The sequence below is a fragment of the Zosterops lateralis genome (assembly GCF_965231275.1).
Source record: "Zosterops lateralis genome assembly, chromosome: 6".
NCBI lineage: Eukaryota > Metazoa > Chordata > Aves > Passeriformes > Zosteropidae > Zosterops > Zosterops lateralis.
In genome coordinates, this window is record NC_139761.1 from 22,484,557 (window position 1) to 22,494,436 (window position 9,880).

The following is a 9,880-nucleotide window of genomic DNA, read 5'->3' on the forward strand; positions in this document are numbered from 1 at the left end:
CACTCACCAGCATCTTGATGTGACTAACTGGATGTGTCTACTTGTCTTGGAAGAACGCTCCCTCAGATGCCTTCAAAGCCCAGTTTTCGAAGTCCAAGTTGAAACAGCACCTGAAAGTGACTGAAATGGCATCTGGGAGGATGTGCACATGTCAAGACCCTTCTAGGAACATCTCCCTGGGAGCTAGTACGGTCTGCCTTGGATTGTTCCCATCTGGAGGTCACAGTCCACCAACGTGGATATTTGTGTGAGATGACCAGTGCCAGGCTGGCTCAGCATGGACAGCCCAGTGACAAAAGCTGGGTGAAAATGGCAAGGAGGAGGAGGAATCTGTCATGGAGGCTTTGGCTACGTGTGTAAGGCAACAGTCACTGAATACCAGCTCCAAGAACATAGCTAGGGAGGATCCAAACACACTTACAGAGCTCAGCTTCTTTTCTTTTGTACCACTGGGTTCATACAAACCCCTGCTAATAAAGTCCATGCAACCTGATCTAGTAATAGCTTTAGTGGTGGATCTCATGGTAGCCCTTTCTGAGTAACTGGGCATGCCACTATCAATTAAGAACATTTTAGAACTACCAAATATGATGAAAAAGGGGAAGAATTCCCCTGTCACCTGGATGGGTGGTTCCACAACATTGTGGAGGATTATCAGTTTGGTTTACAGTGAGAAACACTGAGGGAAGAGAACAAATGACATGTGGAGAACCCAGCAAATTCAGTGCAGAAGCTCAAGCAAATCCTTTGATTGCAGAGAGAGCTTTGTGTCCTTCCCTTACAGAGTGGGTCATATCCTAGCTTCACATTCCCATATAATTCTGTGGATGCTGCCAAACAAGCCAGTAACAGTTCAAATCAGTGACTCCCATGGGCCTGGAAATAATGAGTCACCACATGCTCCTGTGACACAGGTTACCCCAACACCACCAATATCACTGCATGCTGATCAGAGGCATTTGTTTGGCAGCACTGGGAAAGGGTGAAAAAACCAAGCTGGTGAGGGAGTCAGGGCTGGAGTGGGGAGAGACAGTAGGAAAAAAAAAAGGAAATTTGGTGTTTTCTCTTTGGTGTCATTTGCAGGGCAAATATCCAATTATTTTATAGACCACAGCAGTAAACACTTTTTTCTCTACAGTCAAAGCTCTTGCTTTTGGCTCAGCATCAGAACTCTTGCCAGAAGCTGTGGAACAGACAGGGTCAGTTTATTTCTGGTTACTGTTCTACAAGCATCAGGTGGTGTTTCCCTAATATGCTCTGGTTCCCAAGTGTCTTTGACAGCACAGTGAAACTGAGGCCTATATTTATATAATCTGCTGCCAGCATCTTTGGTATCCATTTCATATGGACATTAAGGATTCCTGATAATCCTGATGATTAGGGATGACCTGTATTTCAACATCCTTTAACAGAGCTGTGCCTAATTTCCAGTGTCTCTAATACACTCCATGGAGATATCTAAAAGAACTTTCTAGCTATGAACGTGAAGTAATACAGAAAGTGGGGCCGGCTTGTCTGCAAAAGTTGTATTTTAATCTTGCAGTGAGTCAGTCTAATTAAATGTGGACTGGATTTTTTGTTTTCCCACACCACCTCTACGTAAGGCCAAAAGACTTCACTTGTGCCCAGCAAAAGAAAGAGGTTTTCCCACTGTACAGCAACAAATTGATTTTAAAACATGTGTCTTTTCTTCAGACTCACTGAATCAGATCTTCTCTGGTCTAACACTGCTCCCCTGCACTGGAAGGCCAGTAGGGTCTACCGAATCCTTCTCCACCCTTTCTGCCCCAGTAGATGCTTTGGACCTTCTGGGACTCGTGCCTGCCTGCACACATGTGGCGGTGGATGGACAAAGTCTGCATGGTGGAGACAGAGTGAGCTGAAGTGAGGGGAGCCAGAAGGTGTGTGGGATCTGATGTGTATGAACCCTCCTTCCAGTATTGTTTGCTGAGCACTGAATACCGATGCGGATCCTACCTCAGTGAGGATTCATTGGGACTCCACCACTGCTAGCAGCTGGCTGAGCAATTACCATGGACAGGATACAGTGTTTGAACCTGTGACAAGGTGCCACTCCTGCTGATACAGGCAAGTCAAACTCCTGATTGCTCTGAAGAGTACACTAAATATAGGTGTGAAGCAATGTAAAACAAACGTGATTGTTGCTGTGACAGGTGAGAGACAAGGTGTCACAGATGCAGAATTCCTCTGGAAAGAAATTAGTAAAATGAAATCAGCTTTACTTGGATTCTTCCATGGAAAGGACAGCAAGACGGATGTTAATGCTGTAACTTGAAAACAAGAATTAAATATAAAGAGAAACAGAGGGCAAGGAAGGCAGGAACTAAAGAACTACTAAATAAATTGCAGGATTCCCTTCAATCTTGCAACAGAAAGTCTGGTCAGGAAGACACTCATCTCTTATCTAGCATGTTGTGTTTTACAATTTTGCTTTATTTGGCAGTTGATCAAGGACTTCTGTAGGACTGGAATGATCTGGGTTCTTACTGGAGTTCCTGTCTACCTGCCATTGCTGGTGTAAAAACAGCAGCCTCAGAGACACCCATAGTAGTCTACCAACCAGCCACAGGGAGCTGACTAAATCCCCTGAGGATGCTTTGATGCTCAGAAAAGAAATAAATATTTGCCAAGGCAGCAGAGAGCAAGCCGTGGTACCAGTGATGCTGGTGAGTGCTGAAGCACTGTGGATGCTAATGTGGTTGGGCAGGAACTGAGTGCTAGCTTGCCCTCAGCAAGAGCAAGCAGTGCTTCAAAATCCATAGGCCTCAAAGCAACCCAGCAGAGCCAAGTGTGGGGATCACCCACAAGGGCAGGCAAAGCCTCAAGGAGGCTGGAATTATGTCTTTTGCAGTTAGAATGATTGCCGGTTTTGCTTCCTGAAAGTCCTCTACGGCCTGTCCTGCTCATTCCTCTCCTGTTGCCCTTGCATCTTGTGATTATCTGCCTGTTTGTTTCCGTGCGATCAACTGGTACAAAGAAGAACAGCAGGTCTTAGATATAGATAGATCTGCGGGGCATGTCACAAGTCTGCATGAAGTGGGCAGGCTAGAAGTTGCTAGAAGGCCTTATTGACTGCATTGTCATTCCTTATTTTACGGGAATGCAAAGGTGTCCTGTTCCATGGGTGTGTGAACTGGGCTGGGTGTTTCAGCCAGGAGTACACTTGTTGGCTGGCATCTGTAGGTTGGGCTGGGCCAGATGGCCTGTTTTTAAACATGGAGCTATTTTACATATGGGATCCATAAATGTGTAGTTTTAGAAAGCAATCAAGAGGACAGCATTTTCTGAGTCACATGCAACAGCAACTGCACTCCTGCCCCAGGCTGTACTTAACATCTCCCTGCCCTCCAGACCAGCCTGGAGCTAGGGCTCGCCTCCCCTATCTCCATGTAGCTGTTTATTCCTCTACCACTGCTTTCTTTCAGCACAGCATATTTGTATTTGTCGACTCCTTGCCTCTTGTTGCTCAAAACCCAAGTAGAACTGCTGCAAGCCCCTGCCTCTGGAGAAGATCCTGTTTGCTGTCTTTCCTGGCTTTTGCCTGCTGGCCTTCCACAGCCATTCCCAGCACTGAGCCCAGGCACCCCCTTCCCCTACCTCATACTGCGGCTGGGGGAGCCTGGGGTGCTGACATTGCCAAGCCTTTCGGAGGGTTGAGAGCACTTCGTGGTAAGGAAGAACGCAACAGCATAGATCTGTGGGGAGGGGGAGGGGAGCAGTCCTGACAATCCCCTTCGAATTATAAACATATCCTCTTTAAATACATTTCTAAGGATAACATTTGTATTACTGCGTCCTGTGGCTGCTGATAGGGCCCTGCTTATCGCCTCGGTCTCTCCTCCTTTCTCTGGGCTCTGCTGGGAAAGGTCCCTATCTGGAACCGAGCTGGCAATCCTCCGCCAAGCAATTGTTTCAGTCCAGGGGAAAAATTAATTTCTGCCTATCGTTAATTGAGAGAATTGTGTGGAGAACTGAAAGGGGGGTTGATGGGGGAGTGGGGGATGGAGTGGGGAAGAGAGAGATCGTGTTATTAACAGTGTCCCTTTCATAACCAAATACCCTGATTTCCATCAGTGAGATGAGAGGCTCATTACAGCAAGAAGGTGATTAAAGAACTTGGAGGAGCTATCAGGCTAAGCAGGAGAGTGGCAGGGAATTCGGGAGGGACTCCCAGCAGAAGGGCAGCTGCACCAACCAACCATCCCGTCACCCTCACTGCCATCTCCTCCACCCCTCTGCTCCATGTCAGCACCAGTGACCCCGTACTCACATCTGAGGAAAAAGCAATGAAGAAGTTCCACAGATCAGCAGTTTTAGTGGCTGAAGAGTGCTTTATGTGGTGGCAGAACCTGCACATTCTAAACAAAAGCCCACTGGAGCTGTTCGGCTCCTAAAGGGCTAGCTGACAGCTCATCTTAAACGCCTTTCCCTGATGGCCAAGGAAGAAGATGCACAAGTGTTGGCCTCCCTCCCAGCTACATGAGGTCATGCATAGCTGTTCAGAGTGTCTCACATTAGCTGATCCCTCAACAGGTGGCTAAAAACTAGGACCTCTGACTGAATCACTCACAGAAATTACGTACAAGGGGAGGAAAACTACCCCCTACTGTACTGTGATCCAACTTTTAGACTCCTCTTTCTGTGTGTGCCTCCTGAGGTATTTCCTCTATTCTAGAGGTATCAGTGCTGTGATATAGCCCACCGGCCCCCAAGCCATCTCATGTACCATGTTTATGTCTTCATGAATTTCCTGTCCTTCAGCTCACAATCACTCCCCTGACAAATAGCTACAGAATCCCCTTGATTCCTGACATTGCTAGAAATAACTTTCTCTCTCTTTGTGAAGGTAAGCAGCCTTGAAAATTCATCCAGCCCACATAAACACTAGGGGATGAGACTAGGATCAAAAGTTGAACTCCCACCTTGAATGTGAACGATTCTATGAAAAAAACCCCATCACTTTAATTTTCATTCCTTTATCAATATAAAAATTTGGTATCCCAGACAAATTTTGAGTGGACAGGAAGATAATAATGTTTCTGCTAAATTAGAGTAATGTAACCTATTACTCTTATAGTTAATACTAGTTAATGCTTTAGTTATTATGATTTTTGATTGTTAGTCTATTGCCAATAATGTACTTAAGACTGTCAAAAATCTGGTTTTGAGATGATAAAGGGTCTTTGGCAAGGTCCATATGAGAGAAAAAAGCTGCAACAAAGAAGTCAGAGTGTCGACTGAGCAGCTGCAGATTGAAAAAAACTGTGGAGTCTGAACTCTCCTCTTCCTCTGACAAAGGCCTTTCCTCTAGAGTCAAGATGAGGGGCAGATTGTCCCACTCTATAGGCTGCAGAAAAATCAATCCAGTATAAGACTCACAATAAATTGATGTAAAACCAGAAATACTCCTCACCTGGATCACACTGGGGACCACGAAGGCAGATAGAAGTGCTCACTGTCACAGTGTATAAGGTTCTGCATACAGTAACACAAATCATCTTTCCCAACTCCCAAATCAGGGAGATCTCCTACCCCTTCTTAGCTTAATCCCATCTATGCATGACCATGTCTTGAGTTCTATTAATCTCCAGCTCTTCAGGGTGATCCAGACAGGAGGAGAGAGAAGCAGACCCTCCACATAAGGGAAGGCCTCCCATTTAGCATCAAATCTTATTGCTGACAAATAGGAATGGACATGTCCAGGAATATATGGTCTCTTGAAAAGCAAGCTGGAGGCATGGCGATCACCAAGATCCATTCAATCCTTAGCAAGTTCTCTTCATCCACTTATTCCCATAAAATTGTTGGCAATGAGCAAATCATTAACAGACAGTTAAGAGTAAGTCCAGAACCAGAGTTAGAAATCTTTGAAGCCAGAATGATTTATGGAAGTCTGTATATTTAGCTTTTTTTAATGAAGTGTACATTTCCTGCTGTTTTCTTGTGCAAATCACCAGTAAAATGGAAATGGAGAAGAATGTTTGCCATAAAAAGCCTGTGTGTTGAAATTCTGGGTTACTCATGTTGTCTTCTTCTAATGATGCTGACGGCTTAGCTTAAAAATTCTAGTATCACCAGTAAACTAATTCATACAGAATCTTCCTCTTAATAAAGAGGTAGCTCTGGACTGATAAAATTGATAATAAGGCCAACATAGGCTTCATGCCAGCCCCTCAGCTACTCTGACCTCTGGCCAGAGGGGTTCTGGAGACAAACTACAACAGCACAATAGACAGTCTGATCCAGGGGCTAAGCACTCTGTCCTCGCAGTTGAACCCAAATGCCCTCTCACCAAGCCTTAAACAGCTGAGACTCCACTGAGACTGCTATAGATTGGTAGCCTCCAGCTTAGGATATCCAGTCTGAACTACCATTCTGCACTCACATTGCCCAAGTTCTCTTCAACTGTGTAAGTCTAGGCCTTGCATCTCAAACAGAAAGTAATCAAGTATTTGAAAAACACTTTGCTACTATCTGTTTTCTTCCTTAGACAGTATTCTGTCACCAGCTTTGCAGTATTTTGTCATCTCAGCAATGAGATCTGAGGGAGAGCTTGTATGGCTGCTTCTCATCTCTCCCTCTCTCTCTGTTTGTCTCTCTCCCTCTGTAGCCCATCAGAAAATAGAGAAGGAGAGAGATTGCATGGTTAGCCTCCAGCTAAATCTATCCCAATTGAAGGCTCCGCACTGTCAATTCTATGACTAGAGTCAGCTTTAAAGAAAAGAGCATAAGTGAATGCCACCAAAGCATTTGGATATATTATAGCAAGTAAGAAGAAAGCTCCCCCCTGCCCTTCCTCCATCCAATCCTCTGAAACCCTTCCTGGTGCTCACACTGCTTGGAGACTGCTGGGTGATGTAGAGGCCCCAGCAATGGTTAGGTGAGCCCTTGGAGAGAAGGGGATAAGGGTGGTAGTACTGAAAATTAGTCCATAAGGCAACTCCATGCTCTGGTGACCTCTGCTATTCCAGGAAATCCCAGAGCAGGGCAAAGTGGGACAGACCCTATTCTGACATTGGGAACATGCCTTTTCCAGCATATTTCTTCCAGTTTGGTCCAGAGAAAGAAGTGAGATTAGCCAAAGTTATGGAGTGAAAGAAGGTATGACACCCATACAAAGAGGGAGAGGTAAGTAAGCAAAGAATGTGAGAGAACTTCAGGAAGAAGAATTTAAAAAACAGATATGTGACTACAAAGGGAGAAGAGTAAGGGTGAATTAGACAGAGAGAGATGGAGACATGGACTGTGTTTGGAGGAAAGAGCATAACAGGAGAAAGGAGGGGGCAAAGTCTGAGGCACTCAGTGAGTTCAGAACAATCTCTATTCTCTACAGCACTTTCTGTTTAAAAAAATAAAAAAGGAATGATGGAGAAGGGGAGAGAGTCAGACAAGTTTAATGATGTGTGTTCAAAGCTCAGATTGGAAAAATGACAGAGAAAAGCAGCCTGTTTCAGCTCTAATAAATTGTTCTTTGCTGTAAGAGACGCCTGTCGCAGCATTAATACAGGGCCCTAATACACGGGTCAGGGTTAAGTAATTTTCTCCGGCAACTTAAGCGAATAATGAAGCTGGCAGCGGCTAGTGGCGCAGTGGGAGAGATGGCCCGGGCCGCCGGCACTTTGTCTTCATTTATTATGCCAGCTCTCATGATTTGGGTACTGGCTGCAGCGACGGGAAGCCTCCGCCGAGGAGATATCGCTTCATTTCGGCAAGGTAATGAAAGCTGGGATGGGGGGAGGATAAACCAATTTGCTGGCTGACATGGGAAGGAGTGATTTGCAGACCTGGGTAGGGGAGGGGGGTGACCAAGCAGGAGGAAGCACAAGGCTAAACCAAGGGGGGTGCTCAAGGCCCTTCCTTAGATAATGGCACCATGTGTTTATGGGGAGGGCAATGGAGCAGGACCAAGCAGGAGGGGATAGTGGATCTGGAATGCAGCAAAAGTCAGGACCTGAGAGTGTGGGGAGTAGGGAAGAGCCACCAGGAGGAACAGTGGGTGCAGAAGAGACTGATAGAGGAGGAAGGAGCAGGTACAGGTCCAAGGGCTGATGGAAGTGGTTGGTGAAGTAAAGTAGAAGTTCATGTAATGGTGGGATGATGGAAGACAAGCAAAAAGCAGACATACAGGGGGAGGCAGGAACAAGAAGAAGGATGAAAGGGAGAGCAAGGAACATTGTCCTGTTACTGTGGGGAAGGGAATGCTCACAAGCAACTTGTTTAAGGCATAGATACTCAGGAAATACAGTACTGGAGCTTACTGAAGTCTCTCCCCACTTTTACATCAGTCTTCTCATGAGGATAAAAGCTCCACATGAAGTCGAAGACAACCCTGCAGCCACATCTGTCCAAAAAGAGAGGAATTCACTCTCTTGCATTCCATCCCCTCCACATGGACATAGGAAATCCATCTCCAAGTGTACTTCCTCAAAGCAGATTAGTAACAATTTTGTGGCTTAATTCCCAAAGCGTGTCACTCTGACACAACCTGGGCATACTATTTGCATGCTCACAGTTCCCTCTGATTACCCCTGCATTTCCATCCTCACTTCTTAGCCTAAGAGGTTACATTCCTAGGAGCTAGGATGGCATCTTAGTCCCTGCTTTAAAATACATGGATCATTCAGAGAACATCCCTAAGTCCTTCAACCTCCATGCACCCCACTCCCAAAACATTGAAGGGAAAGGAGGCATCAGAGCTCTGGCAGAATCAAATCTGGAACTCTTACACTTTCCTTCCCTCCCCCTCTTCTCGATGTGGGTTAAGGATTTCCAAAAAGGACCAAGTGTTGAAGGCTTAACACTGCAGTCTCTGGAGAAGCAGGCCAATTTCACACTAATCTTCCCCATGAAGGGAGAGAGCATAGGAAGCAAGAATTACATCAAAGGGAAGTTAATGCTGAGAAGCAGATGACAAAAAGGAGCTGCTTTCAGTTTCAAATGAATACACACAGCTGGATTAAGAGATCATGCAGCTCAAAGCCTGTATCACAAGCTTTGGTACCCAGGATTTAGCCAGCAGGGAAGAGTTCTGATCTGGGCACTCTTTTGAAAGGAGAGGAGAGTCTTTATGGAGCACTGCAGGTATTTGAGAAGAGCTGGGAAGAAGACAGGAAGGCTGATCTCTTGTTCTGGCCTCCGTTGACCTCTTCTAATAGATAGTATGTCAGACTCAGGTAATGAGGTTTGCACAGCCTACATAACTCCTGAAGCCTTTTGGTTAGTGAACAGTTACCCCATCATCTCCCCCTGCTCTGCAAACCCCTCCTTCCCTCTTTGGTCTGGGGCATTGCAGGTTTGCATGGGGAATAGCCCTCCAGGTGCTGAAATGCAGGCAGTCCCTTCCTGCATAACAAGAGGTGTGTTCAGCTTCAGATTCAACTCACAAAGGCAGCTGAGCTCCCTTGTAATATAAAACACACCCTCCAGAGGACAGGGAAGCAGAGGGTGATTGCAGTAATGTGTCTGTTGTCCCATTTTAAGTGGTGCCAAAGTGAGTCCCAGCGCACTCCCCCCGCGGGAGGCTGACAGGTGTAAATCCTGCGATGAATGAAGGCACGGAGCCCTATAAAGCTGGTGTCTCTCCACGCATCTCCGCTCTGATTGACTTGTCGGCTCTCTAAGGCTGACTCTATCAGCTCCTTGCTGCCTCCAATTCCAGGCGTGATTTAGTTTGGAGATGAGAGGTGACAGTTAACATTGGTACTCGTCAGTGTAGATCAGACACAGTCACGCTGTCTTCTCCTGGCTCACTTCCTCACCTCCTCCCCCATGCTTCCCACCCCTCTGGTGTCTCCCACTCCTATCTGTTGCTCTCATTCTCCCTGCCTATCATCATCCTGTTAACCACCATATCCTTTTG